Source organism: Symphalangus syndactylus, chromosome 15, assembly GCF_028878055.3.
Source record: "Symphalangus syndactylus isolate Jambi chromosome 15, NHGRI_mSymSyn1-v2.1_pri, whole genome shotgun sequence".
NCBI lineage: Eukaryota > Metazoa > Chordata > Mammalia > Primates > Hylobatidae > Symphalangus > Symphalangus syndactylus.
The window spans coordinates 16,857,135-16,880,623 of NC_072437.2; the positions used below are offsets into that span (position 1 = coordinate 16,857,135).

The 23,489-nt window shown below is 37.1% G+C and overlaps 1 long non-coding RNA gene across 1 annotated transcript; it reads right to left on the reverse strand.

The window, feature by feature from the left end:
* Window positions 1–12,514: 12,514 nt before the first annotated feature.
* On the reverse strand, window positions 12,515–15,369 carry LOC129463831 (uncharacterized). The gene is made up of 2 exons (XR_008651300.2): window positions 14,816–15,369; window positions 12,515–12,882 (listed from the first exon to the last, which is right to left on the reverse strand). It is a non-coding gene; the product is annotated as an uncharacterized lncRNA (long non-coding RNA).
* Between the last annotated feature and the right edge of the window lie 8,120 nt (window positions 15,370–23,489).

Here is a 23,489-nt window from a genome sequence, read left to right on the forward strand (position 1 = left end):
ACTCAGATCAATGCATTCTCCTAACTGCACAGAGGAGAAATAGATAGATTGGAAAGATAGCTAAAGAAAATATTCTCAGAAAAAGGGTTATTTTTTGTGTTGAAAGAGAAGGCAAGAGTATCTTCCAATTACAAATATGTAGATGAAAATAGCGTATAAGGATCTTTGCCACTACCCACCACACCACATACACACACATACACACACACACACACAAAATCACAATCATAATCACATGTAGCAGCAATATATACCCAAATCAAGACAAAAAGTGGAAAGGAATTATGCTGTAAGTTGAGCCAAATGCAAAATAAATTAGTAAATACCCAAGGATGTGAGCTGTTGTTCTGACTATCTAAAGAACTTAAGCATTGAAATCTTTACTTTTTAGTGGTGAAAATATTAGCAATTAGCAAATATTTTAGATTTTGAAATACTTTTTTTTCTTTTTTCTTTTTTTGAGACAGAGTCTCGCTCTGTTGCCCACGCTGGAGTGCAGTGGCATGATCTCGGCTCACTGCAACCTCCACCTCCCAGGTTCACGCCATTCTCCTGCCTCAGCCTCCCAAGTAGCTGGGACTACAGGCGCCCACCAGCACGCCCAGCTAATTTTTTGTATTTTTAGTGAAGAAGGAGTTTCACCATGTTAGCCAGGATGGTCTTGATCTCCTGACCTCGTGATCCACCTGCCTCGGCCTATCAAAGTGCTGGGATTACAGGCGTCAGCCACCACACCCGGCCGATTTTGAAACACTTTTTTACATATTTCATTAAGTCGACACAATAATCATGACACAGGTATTAATATTCACATTTGTCATACATGAAAACTGAAGGTCAGAGAATATGTAATTTAACAAAAACTGCACAGTTTATAAATGACAGTATCAGAAATCAATTTAGGTGTTCTGATTTAAGATATTAGTCATTTCTTTGTGTCTAGTGAGCACTTCTTTGGAGGTAAAGAATAGTGATTTAAAATAATACTTTGGAAAACACGGGGCCCTTTCATGCCTTTCTTAAAAACAGCAAATGTGGAAACAGGACAAACTAACTGGAAAAGGGGGCTTATCTAGCACTGCCTTTTCCTAGAACAGCCAGCAGAAGTGCTTTGGTATCTCTTGATGATAGCACTGCCCTGTGTGTGTGACAACAAAAGAGATAACAACATATCAACATATCAAGAGATAACATGCATAACAACAACCCATCCTAAGCCAAGGCTGGGTTTTAGAAATGTTGCCGAATCATTAAAAAAAAAAAAAAGTTTAGGTTTTCCAATGAAAAATTCAGTTGTTTGGGAAAAAAGACTCAAGCCTACACGGTTAATCCCAGGTAAATTAGTGTTGTCTAGTGGAGGGAACATAGGTTTGAGAGCAGTCAGATTCATAATCAAATCCAGGCTTAACTCCTCACTCTTGGGTGCATTGCTCTATTTATTATTTGCTTTCATTGAACCTCAGTTACACCACCTATAAATGGTGGGAAGTGCCTGTTTCAAAGGGATAGTCTGAGGCTCAAATGAGATTGCCTGTGTAAACTGCTTTCTACCAGCCCCTCCAGGAGTGCCATTCTGTTATTTTGTGTAGTTATGCACAAGACCTCAACCCCATGCAGACATACTTAGGGTTAGAGTGTTAGCATTAGAAACAGAGTTAGGGTCAGCATTAAGGATTTAGAGATCTTTATTTTCTTCTCTTAATAATTAGAATGCACAATTACTTTATTTCTTTTGTGAGTGTCATATGACTTACATGCCTAGCAACAGTGACCAACACAACTAAGTTGTTTAAAAAGTATTGTTTTTAATGTTACTGAATTTCCTGCTGTCCAGATATTGTCTAGTGCCAAAAATTGCATGTCATAGCTTTTCTCTAGAACTCACTCAGTAAAAGATCAGCTACAAAATATTATTTCTACATCTGGAGAACTCATGTGTGGCATGAGAGTTTCTTTTAAGTCCTGCATATATGAGCGAATAATGATCTGCCCACATCTGAACAAGCTGTGCAAAATGCTCCAACTCTATACCTCCTGTACTGCTATTTTTCTACAGATAGTGACGTGCTATAAAATAACAATTATTAAGAATTTGATTATGATTGGTATGGATCTTGAAAACAGCCTGAATTTAGATTATTTAAACTTTATTATTTAAAACCTATGCATTTTCAAGTACCCTTTGGCTAAGCTACCAATGAGGGTAGGATTTAATATTTATTGAGCATCTACTGTGAATTAAATATTCTTTATGTATTAGCATTGAATTCTCACTAGATCACATATCAGTATTCTAAGTTATAGATAGACCCAGTGATTGAATGGCTCAAACATAATGCAGGCTCATTTCTTGCTTACGTAAGCTACTGGGTGTGTTTTCATGATTATAGCTCTTGTCCAGGCCATCATTTAGGGTGAGTTCTTTTCATCTGATGGCTCTGCCATCCCCTACTGCCTCATTATCATTTGAATCCAGTTAGAAGAAGGGAGAATGTCATGTTAAAGGTTTTATGGCCAGGTTTAGAAGTGGCACACAGCCCTTCCACTCCCATTCTGTAGGACAGAATTAGTCACATGTCCATACTCAGTACAAGGGATGCTGAGAAATGTTTTCTACCTACATCCAAAGAAAGAGTACCTTAGGCTCACAGTGTTAAATAAATAATTTGTGGTAATGACTAGGTTTTGGACTCAGGCTTATCTAACTCCAAAGTTCATGTTGTTTCTGCGATCATAAGCTGCCTATCAGATTTTAAGACTTATGTTTCTACCACACTACGGCTCAAAATTTGTTGTACATTTTCTCCTGTTCATCCTGTTACTGAAGAAGTCATAATAAGTGACTCCTAAATTCAATATTCTTAGATGTAAAAATTTCTATTGCAAGTGGCTACTTCTCTTTTGATCTTTTAAGTGTGCATTCTAGAAGGGGAACAAATCCACCAATGTTTGTATTAAATATTAAATGAGGGTTACCTAAGACCCAAAGGCTTGGACCCTCATCTTTCACTCAGGAAAATGTGAGTGTGCCCTAAGAGTAGAAATGCAAACATTCTACATGAAAATAAACAAAACCAGCAGTTAACTACAAGTATAATTTTGTGGAAGCCACAGAAATGCAGTTCTCAGCTCTGATTCAACAGATTCATTCCTGCAGGGAGCACAGCATGCATGGCTAACAGGCAGCCCCAGCCAACCCCCGTCGGGATCTCCACTGCAGGCACACGGAGACCACACTTCCCTCAGGATTCTCCCAGGCAGACACAGAAGGGACACGAAGGAAGTCCAATCCTGCAGATCCACAGAACCCTCTGATGGGAATCTTTGGCTCACGAACTCCACATCACTGTGACCAAATGTTCTGAGAACAGCACTAGGGTCTGAGAGCCTTCTTTTTTTTTTATTTTATTATTATACTTTAGGTTTTAGGGTACATGTGCACAATGAGATACCATCTCACACCAGTTAGAATGGCCATCATTAAAAAGTCAGGAAACAACAGGTGCTGGAAAGGATGTGGAGAAATAGGAACACTTTTACACTGCTGGTGGGACTGTAAACTAGTTCAACACTGTTGGTGGGACTGTAAACTAGTTCAACCATTGTGGAAGTCAGTGTGGCGATTCCTCAGGGATCTAGAACTAGAAATATCATTTGACCCAGCCATCCCATTACTGGGTATACACCCAAAGGACTATAAATCATGCTGCTATAAAGACACATGCACACGTATGTTTATTGCAGCACTATTCACAATAGCAAAGACTTGGAACCAACCCAAATGTCCAACAACGATAGGCCGGATTAAGAAAATGTGGCACATATACACCATGGAATACTATGCAGCCATAAAAAACGATGAGTTCATGTCCTTTGTAGGGACATGGATGAAACTGGAAAACATCATTCTCAGTAAACTATCGCAAGGACAAAAAACCAAACACCGCATGTTCTCACTCATAGGTGGGAATTGAACAATGAGCCTTCTTGTCAGGTCTCCCTTCCTCCCAACTCTCACTTAACATTGTCGGTCTCAGGCCTGCAATGCGGTACGCAGGCCTACCAACACCTGCTCTTTTATTCTTATGTATTTGTCTCAATAAATCTCTTGCTTGTCTAATCCTTTTTGAACATTTATTTCTGGAGGACTTAAATTGACGCAAATATTAAGTTGAACTCAATATTTGTAGATGCTAAAAGCGCATCAATTTATAAATATACACACTCATATACACACATTTACAGTGAGAGAAAGGGATGTCTAAGCCCCAAAGTAAGCAAAATGCTGGAAACAAACAAACAAAAAAAATAGGAATAATCTCACTAAAGTCAGGAACAAAACGAGTGTAACTACTATAAAAGCCAACATGTAATGTTGTAAATGAAGAACTAAGCAAAAATGAAATAAAATGAAAAGAATTACAGTAATAAAAATTCAAAGTAAAAAGACTGTTAATTTTACCTGATCTGATTATGCCTGAAAGTCACAAATGGTAATAAAAAATACTGCAAACAGTAAGTTCATAAAAATTGTAGAAAACAAGAATAATACTAATACTAAAAAATCAGTTGTTTTTACACGTGCAAACAATAGCCAGTTAGAAAGTATAATAGAAGGAAATGTCCTGTAGTATAAAAGTAAATTATAAAGCCCCTAGGAATAAATTTAATAAGGCCTGTGTAAATCTATATGAAAACAATTTTAAAACACAACTGAAAAACGAAACTTAAGAATTGAACAAAAGACACGATATGTGTTCATGGAGAGGAAGATTCAACATCGTACAAGAATTATTTCTCTGTTAAGTTTATTTGCTTCTTTGAAACGTACCCAACAAAATACCACAATTATATTATTTAGAATTAGGACAGTGATTACAACATTAATACAGATAAATAAACAATGTAGTGAAGAAATATTTGAAACAGCAGAGCAATGAAGAATCACTGGTTTTACTAGATATCAAAATATTATAAGGCATTAATAACAAAAAATAAGATGGTATTGATGCATAAATAGGCCATCAAATGTAACTCAGAATCTAGAAAACCTAGCAAAATCCCAATTCAAAAAAAAATTCCTTTTAAAAAAACGGAGTTTAGTATGAAGTAAAAGTTGTTTCCACCTTTTAAAATCAGTAGGGAAAAGGGGACTACTAAAATTGGCAAGAATAACTAAGTAGACATTTGGAAAAAGCATAAAGTTAAATTCATATGCCACACTCTACACCATGATAAATTTCCAATGATCAAAAATCTATATGTGAATTAATTAAGCTGAGAAACTACTAGAAGAAAACATGGCTAAATTCTTTGTAATATTAAAATAAGAAAAGTCTTCTTTATTAATACTCAAAACTCAAAAGCCATAAATCTGATAAATTTAACCACATGAGAATCAAAATTTCCTTCAGGTAGAAAGTTTATATAAAACAAAATCAAGCTAAGGTGCAGCTAACTGTCAGGGAACAGGGAAAGGGACTGAGGAGTGCTCAAATTTCCCACTAGGGTCAAGCCTGGCTAATTAAATTAATGAGAAACCAACCCAAATCCCAATAGGAAGGAAATGAACAGACAGTTCACAAAAAAGAAAATGGAAATGATGCCTAAACACACGAAACAATGTTCATATTTACATATAATGAGTGAAATGCTAACTAAAATTGAATTCAAATACATTTTTCTCCAGATATTTTTTAAAAATCTATGTTTTGATAACTGACTCTGGGCTATGGTTTGAATGATATTGATTGCTCCAAAATTCATGAAACTTGACCCCCAATGCCACAGTATTAGGAGGTTTGGCTTTTGGGAGTTTACTGAGTCACAAGGGTACTGGCCTCACAGTGGGATTAGCTGTTCTCATCAAAGGACTTGATAGAGAAAGTTAACCCCTTTTTGCCCTTCCACTCTTCTGCCTCATGAGGATGTCGTAAGAGAAGGTGCTATCTACAGAGCAGGTCCTCACCACACATCAAACCTGCTGGCACCTTGATCTCAGCCTTTTCAGCCTCCAGAACTGTGACAAATAAGTTTCTGTTCTGTATAAAGTACCTGGTCTCAGGTATTTTGTTATAACAGCAGACTCAGACACCCTCTTATGAGGTTATAGGGAAACAGGTGCTTTCATATATTGCTGGGCTAAATTAGTACCATCTTTTCTGAGGGCAAGCTGGCAATGTCATCATTATGAAAATCAACCCAGAAATTACATCCTGGGAATTTAACTGCACAAATATGAAATGATGTAAGGCTCTTTACTGAAGTATCTTTTATGGCCACCAATAGGAAACAACTCAGATGGTTAATAAATGATGACAACTTCTCACAATGCAATGTGATACTGCTTAAAGGAGTGAAAAAACTGTATCCAAACATGGAAATATTTCCTTCCAAAATACTTCAAATAGAGACCAAAATATACAGTAATGTGTGCGATATGATACACACACCTTCTGGATATAAAAAAGGAAATAAGAATGCACATGTGTGTATATGTGTACCGGCAAAATGAAACCCTGGAAGAAAACATAAGAAACTAATGATCATGGTTACCTACAGGGGGAGCAGGAAGAGGTGTGCAGATGAGGGATGAAAATGAAGGCAAGACCTTTTATTCTACACATTTTTATAACTTGATTCTGCATTCAAATTTTTTGATCATCTATTCAGTTTCTATAATCATAAGAAGAGTACCAGAGCAAGCAAAGGTTAAAATATATATATTCATATATTTCAAAAATGTTTATTCAACAACCACAGTGTAGCAAGAGCTGAACCAGGCAACGAAGAATAAAAGATGGCAATTCCAGTATTTAAGGAGCATACAGTATAGTGAAAGAAACTGACAAACACTCATGACCTAGATTTAAAACTTGAATGATTGAGCAAAGGAAACTGCACCAGTAGAAACAGAAAAGTCAAAAGGGAAAGCCACTTTAAGAAATAATATAGCTGATAGGAGATATTCTACAATTTGATGAAGGATTTATGCAAATTGAAAATTCCATCAGTTAGTGGATAAAAGACTGGCTGGATTTTGAGTGTTATTTTGAGGCTGAAAATATAGGAGAGAAAGTAAAAAGAGAAGGGAATTCATAGGAAATCCTAGCCAATGTCCACATGTACTGGCCTTAGGACATTTTTCCTTTCATTGAAGTTTCCATTCAAGATTCTGCCCTGAAAAAGTAGCCTCAATAAACATAGGATTGAAGTATTTTTCATATACAACTAAACAAAAGGCTTAAGACTCATAACAGTCTCTGTCAAAACATCTATCTCTTTAAAATGATAATCATAATTTTAAAAACCCACAGTAAGATAGTCTATGATATGATATTCCTGAAGCTGTACATCTGACATCTGGTGAGATGTCTAGTACCATTTTATGATTTATGATACAGGAAATCTGAAGATCCTTTGGATATGGTATGATTCATGTAAAAAAGACACTTTGATTCAAATCCATTTACTTTTATTTTTGATCATTCAGAGAAATTATTTCATGTCGAATATTAATTCTTCCAAGAACCATCTGGTAGGGCACGATGCTAATGAGGCCAAAGTTGCTGGTTCAATCGGTACACTGCAGACAGGCGCCACAGAGGGAGAAGCTTCTTTTGTATGCACCTCTAATCAAGTCCAGCTGTCTTCCAATTTTGACACTGGGCACAAAGGGGCCCAGGTGAGAGAAGGCGAATTCCTGATGAGGAATCATCATCCACAAAAAGTAGCCGAAATTTCTTAGTTAATCTTACATCTCACAACATGACAGGCTGTGGGCTCAGTCATCTACATTCGTCCTTGAGGGTTTTTTTTTTTAATGTAAGAGAATATTATTCAAGTAAGTATATCACAAATGATTCATTCAACCAGGATAAAGGGAAAATGCAAGGTAACGCGTGCTCAGTGCAATTGAATTCCTCCAATTTCTCCTAGGCACCATTATTGTCAACCAGATAATGCTGTGTTGCTCCTGTTCTAAATCTGAACATAACTTTACCATGCAGGAAAATAAACTCACAAACAAAAATACATTTTCAGACTCCATCAAGAGTTCTGCCAAGCATAGAGTTTACAAGTGTAACAATGGCAGCTGTTCCCACTAGTAAGAACAGCTGGGAAAAATAGAACTAGAGTCATTAGCTCTCAGATTACGATCTGCTGGAACAATGCCCAAAATATCAACACTGACACTGAGTGACAGCATTTAGCCTCTGATAACCTCATTTAAATTTCCATTTCATTTCACTAAAATGCATTAACAGTGTCACATATTCAAGAATAAACAAAACATTTCAGAATTATTCCAACAATATATGTGGAAATCTGTTTTCTTTTAGAGACTTTGAACTGCCTGTATTCAAGATTAGCAAATATCGAGTCACTTCATTCCTGAGACCACCATCTAAAGGAAGCGCACTTTTTTGGAAGAGAAGTAATAGAATGGATATATATTGTTCAAGCTATCCATGTAATACAATCCAAGTTTGATTATTACAGTTAGAAAATCGGCACCACAATGTCCAGAAGATCAGGGATAGAGAAACATCCTGTCAATCTTATGCTCTATGGGCATGAGTGAAGATTATGAATTCAGAAAGTAAGTTACATTTACAAACCACTCGTGTATACAGAATACATCTATGTATGACTCTGCAAAAAGCAAGTAGAATATAAAATAATACAGAAATAATAACCTCTCTATGAAGGAGAAGCTATAGGAATGACAAAGATAGAAGGCAAATGAACAAGAGGATGTCCTAGAAGTCAAGTACAAAGAAAGCCTGCTGAGGAGTCAGCAGTGGTCCGTGGCATGTGATGGATGACTCTTCATTTGTACTGCATATGGCCTTAACATCTTTTCGGAAAGTATGAGCAAACAAATGTAAATACTATAATTGTGAATGCACCATTATAGAAGATAAAACTCCCAAGAATGACTTAAAGGAATCAGAAAAGAGAACAACGCATTCTGTAAAAGAAATGATATTTATTGTTTCTTGTTATTGAGAATATCATAGAGCAAAGAACACTCCAGCCAGTGTCAGGTAGCTGCAGAGATTATTTTACTACCTGCAGAACAGTTATAAAAGACTAGATTCTGTAAGTATTTGATATTAAAATCTATCTGGAAAATTGAGACAGGAAAAAAACAGGTGGCATCTGTAAGCATCATGCATCCCCTTCTGTTCCTGTAATTCCATGTTTAATAGAAAATTTTAATTCAAACACACTAGGTGACTGACGAGGTTACAGTGACATAGATATCCCAAAGCGTGAGTTTCACAATCAGGAAGAACCCAGGTTTATCCCATAAGTCATAGTTGTCAATGTTTTTCAGGTGGTTCCTACATGCTCAGGAAGTTTTTGGTGGGCTGCACATGGATTGTTTTCTCACAAAATTCTCCTAGCCACCCTAAGATTTCATATTATTGTTACCCTCATTATATAGATGAGGAAAATCTGCCACAGCCATGTTAAGTAACTTGGGTAAGGTCACGGAGTTGGTAAGTGGCAGAGGTAAACTATAAAGTATCTCACTTCCTCCAAAATGTCACTATCTGGATGACTACAAAAGTCACTACACTTCTTGGCATCGCATTATGCTTTTCTGTACAACATCAATGAATCTCATGTCCTACTCACAAGGGTGTTATGGGATAACATCAAAACCATTGCCTTCTATAAAACAGGGACTCAATGCCCCTGACATCTTTATGACCATCATTAAAGATTATCAAGCACTTGAAACAAAAACCTTCTTAAATGTCTAAAATGAGGAAACCCTCTTGATTGCAGCTGACTGATAGCTGGAGACTCTTGTAAAGCCATCTTCTGTTTACATTGTATGGAAAAGCAGCTACTTGTCCTGAGTTCCACACCTTCCTGCTGTAACCTCCCACTGTGACTTTTCCTTTCCTCCACATTGATCAAATAAACCAAGAAATTTCTACATATTAGAGGTGCTAAAGGGAGAAGGCAGTAAGTCCAGACATGGGGAAGGGGCTGGATAGCTGCATATATAATTATTAATTGACTATATTTATTTCTTCAGGGACAAAGACAGCCTTAACGTTTCCCTCAGTTAAATCCAACTTTAGTCAGGTTTCTTCCTGACTCTATGCCCCTGACCTCCTTTTTCATAGAAAAACTTTAGAACACTTGCAATTGGAAACTCTCTCTGTGTCTCGTTAAGATATAAATCTTCTCCCAACCTCTTGCAAGTTTTACAACTAAGGAATGTCTTTTTCAAGGACCTGGGAGCCATCACTGAAATGGCATCATCCAGAAGGAGTCCCTATCTCCCAGTCTCTGTGAAAGGGCAGGAGCCAAACTTCCATCAGCACCAGTTGGGAAACACAGGTGGCCTGGTCCCACTGACCAACCTCCCGTCATGTCATTCAGTACTTTTCCACTAGTTCACTCCAGTGTTTAAAACCTCGCCCACCTTTCATTTTAAGGGTGTGGAGTTTAGTCTCTCTCCCAGTTGCAATAGTCTTGAATAAAGTCTTCCTTGCCTGTTTAACTCTGTCTGGTGCAAGTTTCTTTGACAGTGGTGGATTTTACATTCACTTGAGAGAGCAGAAACTAGGCAGGAAGAGGAAAGAAAATTATGTAGTGGATTTTCTAATGAGATAAAAAAATGGAGGCTGCCTTAGTATGAGCTTTGTATGTAAAAGTGCCAGCACCTCCATGACATCTTGATTGGGTCATGAAAGGAGTCATCCCCGAGCATGCAGACATCATGGGAAGAACTGAAAGTGGGATGGGGGGTGGACTAGGCATGAAAAATAAATGACAGCTTTAAATAAGAACAATTATAAAATTTATACTCTACAAGAATAGACTTTTATGTAGATTAAAATGCATTTAAATGCAAATTCAAGGCATATTTTTATGTAAATTGATATGTGGTCTTCTTGTCTATTTCATATATTTGGCTGTGACCTTGTAAAGACCTTAGCGACAATTCCTCTCTACTGCTTTAGAACTGTTAGGCAAGGAGAGATCTATTGTGAGCTCCTCTTCAAGTAACTGGGTGAGTTTTGGGGAGGAAGAAGGGAAACTTTCTAATGATCTGAAATTCTGAAAGACTTAGGAGTATTTAGACCAGAGTAATATATTTAGGCCTAAATACTCAAGAGTTCCCCAGGATAGTTTCCATCCTGATGGGCTAGTATGGAATTCAGAGCTCTCAGTAAACACTAAAACCCAGTGCCTACCCAGGATCATTGATGGAGACTGGGGAACAGAGCTGACCTTTCTTGGGGCAGATGAATGCTTTGAAAGTGTCTGACACTCCTTGAAAGAACAACACGTGCCTATACCATCTCCCTTCCACCATGAGAGCTTTGGGTTAGAACTCAGATGAATTTATATTTAAAATCCTGGCTATGAGAGCTTGGGCAAACAAGAAAACTTATCAAAGCTTCAGGTTTCCAATATATAGATTGATTGATAGATGATGGAGATAGACAGATAGATAGATAGAGTTCCTTCATTTGAGAGAAATAAAAATCTCTACTAAGGAGAGGTGTTGTGATACTTACTGCCATACCTGGCACAGAGAAGACACTCAATGTAGGCAGCTTCTATTGTCATTATTATTGTTACCATTATTGTGATTTTTCCAATTTTTAAAATTCCCATTTACCAATAATAAAAGGCCCACATCACTTGACTTTGGGTTCCTGGATATGTGTGTGTTCCTTAGATATCCAAAGTGTGATTTTACTTGTCAGAGAAGTGAATTTCAAGGAGCTTTGGGCCTAGATAAATTAATTTCTACTATGCAACGTTTATGATAATGACACGTACAAATGATTTGCTCAGTAAATGCATTTGAATGACTTCCCAAGTTTGATGCTGTGTTAGTTTGTCAGGGCTGCAATAACAAAGTACCATACACTGAGTGGCTTAAACAAAAGAAATTTATTTCACAGTTCTGGAGACTAGAGCTCCAAAAGCTGGGTGCTGGCAGGTTTGGTTTCTTACAGAAAGGCCCCTCTCCTTGAGGGTTGGTTTCTTACGGACAGGCCTCTCTCCTGGTCTTGTAGATGGTCATCCTCTCCCCATGTCTTTATATAATCTTCCCTCTGTATCCAAATTCCCTCTTCTTATCAGGATGCCCATCTTGTTGGATTAGAGCTGACCCTAGTGACCTCATTTTAATTTATTTATTTCTATAAAGACTCTGTATCCAAATACAGACACATTCTGAGGAACCGACCCCAACATGAATTTTGTGGCGGACACAGTTTAGTCCATAACACATGACTTAATTTTATATATGTCTATTTTATCTAATTTTCTACTTAGTGGCTTCTTTTCTTTTCCACCTCATCCATTATTGTTTCCCAATATTTATAATGTTTAATCATTATTAACTATTGAAACACCTTTAAATTTAATCTGATACAGAAATGCCCTAGTCCAGGTACCAGGTAGAGCAGGCTGGGATCTCACATAAGAATATATGGTAGAAAGAATTAGAATTTTATTTCATAGAGAGTAAGCCCTAAGTATTTTATTTCTTTATAACCTCCACAGTGTCATGCAGTACAGTAAATGCACAGCACATGCCTGTGGGAAAGATGAGTGAATCAATGAATGAATTAGCAGGATTCAAAGAGCAACAGCTGACATTTATAATCCCTCTTCTTCTAAGCACACAGAGTAATCGTGTTGCCTTGTCGAAGTCTCTTTAGAGTTGCCTGGCTGGGGAATGTTTAGTTTGAGAGAGCCTAGGGACTCACACCCATTATGGAGAAGCCTGAACTGCATCTTGAGATTTGCCAGTGTTTCCAGAGCAATTCGAGCATTGCTCCAGCAGTGTGAATTTGTGTCAGGGAAATAAAAAGCCAAGGTCTCCAGTAGACCCTGGGGAGAATGGAGACAAGAACATCGCACTATTTAAATGATTAAAGCAAGAAATTTAACAGTGAAAAGTGATAAGGCATTGCATTTTCCCTTTAAAAGGTCGAATTCTGTTTACTTTGACCAAGACCAGGCTTAATTTTAAAACAGGGAGGTGATCCAGTTTATACCAAAATACCAATATATTCAAATAATAAACTAAATTAGCCCTTCTGATTAAAAAAAGATCTTATCAAAATGCTAACCACTGTGGCATATCTGCAAAGAGAACCTTGCATAAGTTCAAAATTGTCCAATTCCATAGAGAAAGCTGTTATCTAGTTTTTTTAAACACCTGTAGCTTCCCTAACTCCACAGTTTATCCCATCTATAATTTTCAAATCCCCACCTATTCATTTTCCACTATCTCATTTCCACTTGAAAACTGAATAATTAGGAAAGAAGACAGATACATACATACATGATATCTAGACAGATAGATATCCATAGATAAAATAATAAAAACCCAATCTCCAGCTAGATAAAGAGCATTGTTCCCAGTTCACATTTCAGTTATCTTAAATGTTTTTTTGTGGGTTTATTCTTTGGGTAGGAATGTATTGGTTTTGGTTTTTATGTTTAACAAAGACAAAAGAGGAAGAGGAGAGAAAAGGCAATTGCACATTTCTAAGTGTTTTATCAGAGCCTCAGTGTAGAGGTTGTGTTATGATCCCGGGCGGAAATTTGTTTTCATCACAAACCACCTCACAGTATGATACAATTTATCATGATTGGCATCCTAGGCTCAAGGGAGAGCAGAAATAGAATTCTAGCAGCTCTGTGCATAAGGACCTATGTACTCAAGCGCATGGTTAATCCTCAGTGAAATCATTGCCATCATTGGGTGCCAGCCACTGGCTACTGACAGTAGTTGGCCCCAACTGCCCAACTTTTAAGCAGTTGGTTTGAATTCACATCGATTGATAAATATTTAGGGCAAAAATCACTCAAGCGCATAAACATACCACCCCAAACTCAACAACACAATCCTGTATGCATTTCCAATTCTTTATATAGACAGGGCATTTTACAGTTAGTTCTCCCTTTTTCTTCTTTTTAAACTGCATTTCAATGCCCCAGGTTTGTTTAAACTTCTGTCAGAATGTTGACTTGGACTGAGATTTTATTTTTAATTCAGGAAAGAAGAGGATAGAATGTCTTTAAAAGAAGAAGGAAATTCGGTGAGTTTTCTGCAATTAGCACCATAGAAGTCAGTTAAGATGCCTTCTGGAAATTTCCAATAGATACGGGGTAAGTTAGAATGACAGTAGGCAGCAAATGAAAACAGCACTTGGCAATTTGGGAATCCTTTTTTTGTGACAAACTATCTGGTAGGCAACAATTTTGGCTTTCTCTAAACTTGTATAACTTGCTGTTATTTTGGCTGATTTTGATCATTAGCACAATTGCACATAGAGAACTGTCAGTAAAATTAACTTAAGGCTGAATTCACGCCTACTTTCCCACCTCATTCTACTTAAGTACTTTCAGAAATCCATTCTTTACTTCTAGAAACCTTCCCATCATTATAGATCAAGCACTTAAAGTGAAGTTCAGACCTCAAGTCTCTCTCTCTCCAATTCATGCTTTCCTATAGACTGGATTTTTTACTTCAAGTTTATCTGGCTAAAATATAAGTACATATTCACATCACTAAATAGAATGGTCCACAAACATGCTCCACTTTCTATGTTTACTACCTTAAAAAATTGTATCATTATCCAGTTGCTCAATTCATAGCCTAGGTCCTTTTCTTCCTTCTCTTTTTCTACCGTAACACTTAACTAATCACCTTTTTTTTTTTTTTTTTCAAATTTTCCTTCTTCCATATCTCTTGTATCTGCCCATTTTTTTCATGTGCCAACACCATCCAATTCAGACCTCAGTCATTCCTCACCTGCTTATTTCAATAGCTGTGAAGAAACTTGCTTCCTTGGGCCACCCTTTCACATTAATTCTATGATGCAGCTAGTCATCTTGCCAACATGAAAATCTCTTCACGTCACTTTTACAAAGACTCCGTATAAAATCCAAATGACATGGGATAGTGAACAAACCCTTCATGGTTTGTCTCAGCAAACCTCTCCAGCCTCATTTGTCACTTCCGTAGCTAACCTTGAGCCCCAGTATTCGGCTACTCACAGGTCCCTGGACCAGCCATGATTTCTTTACCCTCTTGTCATTTTCCCTATGCCTGGAGCTTCGACTCCTTCCCCTGCTTCAGTTCTTTCTCAGTTTCTTGTAGAAGTCAGTTCTTGCAGAAAACTTGTGACAGTAGAAAACTTGTGACTGTATCTCCAGCAAGGCACTGTGAATCTTGTGTGCTCCTTAAAGAATTTATTGCAAAGGGGGCTTACTTTTATATACCATCTCCCTCTATCTTAAAAACTCCTTTTAAGAGCGGGAATTCTGTCTGTTGAATCATCATTTATTACTGAATCCTGAGTATATAATGTAACACCAGGGCCATAGAAATTTCATGCTTTGTAAATATTGCTCAAAGAATGAATGAAGAGATGGCAGAGGAAGATGTCTTAGAAATCAATATTACAGTTGTGTTGCTGTTGCTGTTGCTCCAGTGAGGTCTTGGGGAAATTATTCGCCCCGATTGGATAGCTTTAGCTCTTTCATCTTTGGAGTGAATATTTAGTGAGGACAACCCACTCCTTAATGAACGATATTGAGGTGGTAACAAGAATTCCATCCACATTTTTACTTTCCAGTGTTTGGGGCAAATTCAGTCATTTTGTAATCATAAGTAGAAATTCAATAACTTGTTTACTAATCAAAACTAGAAATCCATATAAATGCAAACAGTGAATCCTTTACCAAAATTACACACAAGTCAGCCTTGAAAATAAGAAGTGGTTTTTTAGACCTTAGGCTCTTAGAAAAACATGGCTCTTATTTTTTAAATGGATTATGTTCTGCAATAAAGCATGTTTCACATCTTCCTAGGCTACAAACATGTCATAATGTACACTGTGTATTTGTACTATAAGTCGTTTGCTTTAAAAAAATAAAAAGGATTTTTAAGCTATCTGGATCTCTATTTGGTTCTTGGGCTTTTTGCTTTACTTCTGTGAAGAGATAGTTCATGCCACTTTGGTACCTTCTAATTTTCTTCCTGTGCTTCTGAAAGACAACTATCTGTCTCCTTTAGTAAAGATATTCATCATGAAATTATAACATGGTATAGGTTGAGACATGCCAGGATATTTCACCGACTATGGGGACAGTCAGTAACAGACCTCTTTATTATCCCAGCAGTCAAAGCCCGGTTTTAAAATGTCAAGTGTCTCTGCAGTGCCTACTTCCAATTTACTGGGGAAGAGGAAAGAAAGATTAGAAAGAGATTAAATGTATGGGTATTTAGTACCATAAAAAAGGAATTAGAAAAATTGAATTTATTAGAATTAAAATTATTATAAAAAAGGACCAAACCATGGTAGTCCTTGGAATGCCGCCGTCTCATTTTGAACTTCTTGAGATGGAACATGAATTAGTCTATCTAAGAAATTAGAAATTAGACATCCTGGGCCTTAGAAACTTTTGGTTTTTATATCTATAAAAAACAGGACACATCCCAACTTGTACTTACATTCTTACTTAATCAAACATGATTTTTAAGATATGCAAACACAATTAGAAGGTGAGTAGGTAACTTGGATGCCTAGTAATCAACATTTAGTTATAATTTATGATGTCTTAATTAGTTTCCTTATAATTTAATTGATGAAAATTATTTACATGTACAAATAGCCACTGACTGTGAAAGCTAGTGGAGCCAAGATCCAACTTATATTATTTTCCCAACCAATAAACAAACAAACTTAGCAACCAAATTATTTTTGTAGTCTATTGTTTAGGACATCCGTTCTGTTTACTATTACAGTGAAGAATGCTGTATAGGGAATTGAAAAACTGTTATTTTGAAGAACGGAGTTTCTCCCCCTCAGTGCTACTGACATGTGGGACGAGAAGATTCTTTGTCCCGGGGAGCTGTCCTGTGCATTGTAAGAGGCTGAGCAGCATCTTGGCCCTGCTTCCGCCTACTGGATGCCAGGAGCACGCCCCTCCCAGTTACAACAACCAAAAACGTTTCCAGGCACTGCCCCCAGTTGGGCCACTGCTCTAGTCTCCTAGTGTTCTAAGTCGGGAATGTGCCATTTGTCATTATTTAAAGCACTCAGTGATAGTACAGCACTTAGTAAAAGAAAAAAAAAAATGGGAAAGATATGCCTATAACGCTGTGCTAGATGGTCCAAGAGAAATAGGAACCCAAAGTGCAGAAAGAAGCAGGCCTGGGATGACCTAACAAATCTCAGTCTCTACAGGCTCTTAGGCCAGGCCCTTCACTTTTTTTTTTTTTTTTTTTTTTTTTGAGATGGAGTCTCTGTTGCCCAGGCAGGAGTGCATGGCACTATCTCGGCTCACTGCAACCTCCGCCTTCCAGGTTCAAGTGATTCTCCTGTCTCAGCCTCCCGAGTAGCTGGGACTACCGGTGTACCACCATGCCCTGCTACTTTTTGTATATTTAGGAGAGACTGGGATTCACCATATTGGCCGAGCTGGTCTCGAACTCCTGACCTTGCGATCCTCCTGCCTCGGCCTCCCAAAGTGCTGGGATTACAGGCATGAGCCACTGCGTCCAGCTGCCCTTCACATTTTTATTCCTCAATTTTCTACCATAAAAATGAATAATACTAATAATTCTTTCATAAGGTTGGGGTCCCAATGAAGGGAGCTAAAACACGAGAAGGACCAATGAACTACACAGATGGATGAGCCTGGAGGGCGTCATGCTAAGTAAATAGGCCAGGAACAGACTCACTCATATGTGCAACCTAAAAAGTCAAACTCACAGAAGCAGAGAACAGACTGGTGGTTACCAGGGCTGGTGGACTTAGGGTCAGGGGAAGATATTGATCAAAGGGCAAAAAAATTCAGTTAGACAGGAAGAATATGTTCGAGAGATCTATTGTACATTATGGTGACTGTAGTTAATAACAATGTATAATTTAAAATTGCAAAGATAATAGATTCTAAGTGTTTTCACCATACACACAAAATGAGTATGCAATTTAATGCAAATGTTGATTCGCTTGAGTTAACTATTCCACAGTGTATTCATGCAGCAAAACATGTTGTACACTATACACATATATTTTTATATGCCAGTTAAAAACTAAAATAATCATCTTAACCAAAAAAAAAAAGGCCAGCAAAGATACTAGCACATAATGGGTATTCAATAATAGGTTTATTTTGTTATTAACAAAACATGATTCAAAAAGTCGTTCAAAAATATTTTTTGCAATGATGTTTGCAGGGAAAATTTCTCTTTTTATCATGGATCAAATGATTTTAGATAAACAGAGTCAAATTCTCCCACACAGCCCTTATAATTTTAGGAATTTATAATTAGTATAATAATTCTTCTTAACCTTAGTTATTAAGAGGTAGTGTAAGCTAACGGTTAAGAACATGAATTTCAGAATCAGACAGATCTAGGCAAATAACCCTTCCTCTAGTGTGATTTTCTATGCCTCACTTAGGCATAAAACTAAACAAATTATAAAGCTGTAGTTTTGTTTTTGAATTTACTTTCTACTGATACGGGCTTGGAGGTAGCTCTAAGACAAAAACACTACTGATACTTAAGAAACATTGAATTAATGGTGTTGCTTGAAAGTTAAGAGACAATAGAAAATGAAAATAAAATAAAAACGTGTTAGGAAAGAAAAGAGAAGGGAAGGAAATGTACATTTAGTGCCCACTACACACCAGGCACTACAGAAGCTTCTTCTGCAAGGATGATCTACTTAATCCTCACCATAATACACTGATAGCTTCATTTTACAGAAGCGCATCAGAGGGGTGTTGTAACTTACTTGACAGCACACAGTAAGTAAATAACGGAATGAGAACCAGCACAGAAGTCACTCTGACTCCAGAACAGCTGTTTTTATCTACCACCATGGGCTGCCTGGATACTCCCCAGCCCTGACAGCTACAGAACTCTTCTTTATGTCCAGCTTTTGCTGACACTACACAGAGAGAATACTGAATTTTAGCAGGTAAGAAAAAGCAATAGTTATCCTCACAAATGTTATCATCTTAAGGGAAGTAGCTGTATCGTTATGATTATTTCATCAATTGGCTTGAGATACTAGCCTGTTTATGGAGATTAAATACTATTTTAAAAAGGTTTCAGTGGGAGGCTGAGGCAGGCAGATCATGAGGTCAGGAGATCGAGGCCATCTTGGCTAACACGGTGAAACCCCGTCTCTACTAAAAACAGAAAAAATTAGCCGGGCATGGTGGCGGGTGCCTGTAGTCCCAGCTACTCCGGAGGCTGAGGCAGAAGAATGGTGTGAACCCGGGAAGTGGAGGTTGCAGTGAGCCGAGTCATGCCACTGCACTCCAGCCTGGGCAACAGAGCGAGACTCCATCTCAAAAAAAAAGGCGGTGGGGGGGTTTCAGAAGTATTATTGTCAAGAATTACAAAAATAAAAAAGGAGAATGCAAGTTTCTAAAATCCAAAACATTTCTATAAATGAAAGACTTAAGGGGTCAAGGGGTCAAAGTACCAAAGTGATGAATTTTTTGTGCGGTTGGGGTAGACTCCTTAATGTTAATACAGTTTTGTTGTATTGTAGAAAAATTTATGACACCATTATCTTACACAAAAGATCTGCCCATTTTATAGATACAGCAGTTCCCCTTATCCTCAGCTTCGCTTTCGAAAGTTTCATTTACTCGAGATTAACTAACTGCAGTCTGAAAATATTAAATGGAAATTTCAGAAATAAGCAATTCATAAGTTTTAAACTGCATGCTGTTCTATGTAGTGTGATGAAATCTCACAGTGTTCAGTCCCGTTATGCCTGGAGCATGAATCCTCCCCTCTTCCAGAGTGTCCCCACTGTGGATGTTCCCTGCCCACGAGTCACTTAGCTGTCTCAGTTACCAGACTGACTGTCCAACATCCCCATGCTTGTGGTCACGTCATCCTTATCTTACTTAATAATGGCCCCAAAGTGAAAGAGTAGTATTAATTTTTAAAGTTTCCTGAATTCACAATCCAGGAAAAAGATATTAATGTACTCAGAGAATTCGTTGAAAATGCCATTTGCAATCCCTATTCCTATTCTCTGAGCATGGTTTCGCAGAGATGCTCAGGGTACTTTTGAAATGAGCCATGCCACCAAAAGAAAAGTGACATTTGCTTTGTTGTATTAAAACAACTTGAGAAGCATGCAGCAGCTCCTGAGGTGAATTTCTTGGGATAGAACGGAGCAAGTTTTAATATTAGCTCACACAGATATTTGCACTTTATGATATTTATTACACAGACTCAACTAATAAAAAACTAAAAAAAAATTAGAACTGAGGCTTTGTAACTTGGCTAAAATGTAACATGTCATTATAAGTGGTTTGTAGAATGAACTGCTTTTAGACTGATACCCTTTAATGTTCATATTTGTTTCATAAATTTGTCACCCAGATCCCTTGGTGAAATCTCCCTAATGTACACCGAACAAATAAAAATGATTCAAGATGTAAGTAACTAATAAAATCTTGTCCTCATTATTTTAAGAGGATGTCACTAACTGACCAAGAATATGTCACTTCATCAGCTCTGAAATCTTTAACAGATCAGTAAAATAAATCATAGCAAGTGCATGAACTGAGAGTGTGGTTTCTTAAAAAAATGCATCAAGTGAATTTTATTTTCATCTACTCAGATGGGCGATGAGCACTCAACAGGAGTAAAGATTGTTTTGGAAGGTGCAGATAAATTTCAGTAACAATATCTATGTGCCTGCAGTGTTGCTGGCAGTAGCTTATCCTAAGTATCTGCTCTTATTTTTTACAAACTAAAGATCATGGTTGGGATGAAAAGTTTTACAAAACACACCCAAGATTTATTTTATGTGAATGAATGAATAAATTTATAAATAGGGATTTTTGTTTCATGCAGTATTTTAGAAACTTAGCCTTAGTTTGTTTGAATTTCTTCCCATCTGGAAGTGAATCTATGCTGCCACCCTTTGAACCTGGAGTCTGAGACTGTTTGGACGTGGAGTACAGCAGAAGTGAGGCTTGGGTTTTGTACCCAGATCTTAAGACACTGGCAGCTCTTGAACAGAACAACCAGCACATTGGTGGCTTTTCAAGGTGTGTTTCAGGTTACCTCAATAATATACAATGTCTATATACAGGTTTTATATATATATATATATATATATATATAAAAATTATAAGATCAAGTATTTGTTTCAGGTTCAGAATCAAGGTTTTCAGGTTCTACCATGGGACCGTGGATATTTACAGGGGCAGAAGAGATGACAAAGGTAATAAATTCCCTCATTCTTGGCCACAACACTGTAAGCACTGCCTTTCTCTTGAAAATAAGGAAGTCTTGGGTAGAGGCCCACATGTGGAGGACCCAAAAACCAGCACCAACTTGTAGCCATGTGAAGGAGTCATCTTGGCTGTGGATCCTTCATCCACGCGAGCCGCCTGCCCTTGCCAATGTCCTGTAGAATGCATGTGAGTTGTCCCCACCAAGAGCTGACAAAGATGCAGATTCGGGAGCAACATAAATTAATGTTGTTATTTTAACATGAGTCTTGCGATAGTTTTTTGTGCAATGGTAGATTAAGAAGAATATTTGTAAAACCAACAGATACACTAAGCAGTTATTTTCAAGAGAAACGCAATGCTTACACAGTTTTTGGTCAAGAACAAGGAAAATTATTACCTTCATCATGTATTCTACCCAGGTAAATATCCATGGTCCCATGGTGGAATCTGAAAACCCTGATTCTGAAGCCAAAGCACAATACATGATTTGATTTTATTATATATATATATGTATATATATGTATATATATATATACACACACACACACACCACACACACATATATATGCACACTACCATATATCTACTACTATATGTATACTATATATGTAATTAATGTGTATGCATATATATTAGAATTGAGTGAAAGAGATTCCAAAATATTGTTTTCTGCTTAAAAAGTAAATGTAGACTGTATATGGCATAAACTAGGTAACCTAGGCAAGTGAGGTAACCTGAAACACACTTTGAAAAGCCACCAACCTACCTAGGTGTCTACAGTAGGTCTATGCGAATCCTCCCTGTCCCTGGTTCTAACAAATTGACTGTCTGAGGTTTTGAGCAGAGACCAGAAAAATATATGGACTTCCCAAAAATAAGAGTTCTCAATACTAACACGTAGGAAGAAAAAAAAAATTCTCTAGCTCCGCCTCAGAACAATTAAATTAACACCTCTGGCTGGGTAGATTAATATCACTACTAAAACAAAGCTAAACAGAACCAGAAGGGCCTAATAATTATCATACAGGACCAAATATAATAATCATTAATCTAGGATTTCTAAAATATTAAGTTCTTCCTTCTATTTTCCAAAAAAGTGAAAGCAAGGGAGGAGTAGAAAGTGTTAATTTTCCTTCCTTCTCTCCCACTTTTCTCTAAGCCTAAATGATTCCCTGTCTTAGGGTAAACAGCTGAGCAAATGGAAAAAACGTAAAATGAAGAAAAGTAGTAAATGCTAAAGGAAAAAACAGTGGCATCTACTAATAGGTATGTATGTTTTTAAACCTGTAAATTCCTCTAATGTCAAAGAATTTAAAATAAAGTACTCTGACATAACCAGAAGTCGTTTTTTACTCCCCACCAGATTGAGAACATTTAAAAGAATGGGTAGTATCTAGTCTTGGGGAGGGAATGCGGAAATAGAAACTCAAACATAAGAGATTGAAACATAAAGTGGTGAAACATTCATGGAGGCGATTTAGCAGCAAGTATCAAATGTAAAATCCACATTCTGTGGACCCAGTAGTTCTGCTTCTCAAAGCTCCGGCCTATGGAAGCACTGGCATATGCACACAAAATATTCACTTCTGTATTATATCTAAACTCTAAAAACTGGAAGAACTCAAATATCAGCCAATACTACAAGAACCAATCAACTGTGGTGTATTTCTTCTGTGGAATATTATATAGCCATTGTTAAGAATGAGACATAAGTGTATACACCTTTTATGTACCCACAAAAATTAAAAATTAAGAAGCCTTAAAATAGAATGAGATAGACTCATAGGTAATGACAAATACATATCTCTAAAACATAGAATTAGGAAAAATAATACGTCTAAACCAATACATACTATGTATTATACTTACTATATATAAAACATATGCATGTGCATTTGTGTGGAGTACATACCTTTATGTGCACATACATATATGTAGATGTAAATGTATATAAAATTGATTAGGAGAGCCACTCTAAATAATACAGAGTGGTTACCTCTGCATAAGGCAGAGAGATTCCAGAGAGGGATGAGAGACAAAGTGGAGAGAGGATTAAGGAGGATTCTTTATGTACTGCTGGAGTGATTCATTGTAAGATTTCTTTTCAGTGAAAAGTAAAAGCCTTCAAAACCGGGCTGTTAACAAAGGGTCTGTTCCTGCTCATCCTCACTGGGTCTAAGGAATTGTGCTATCGATCT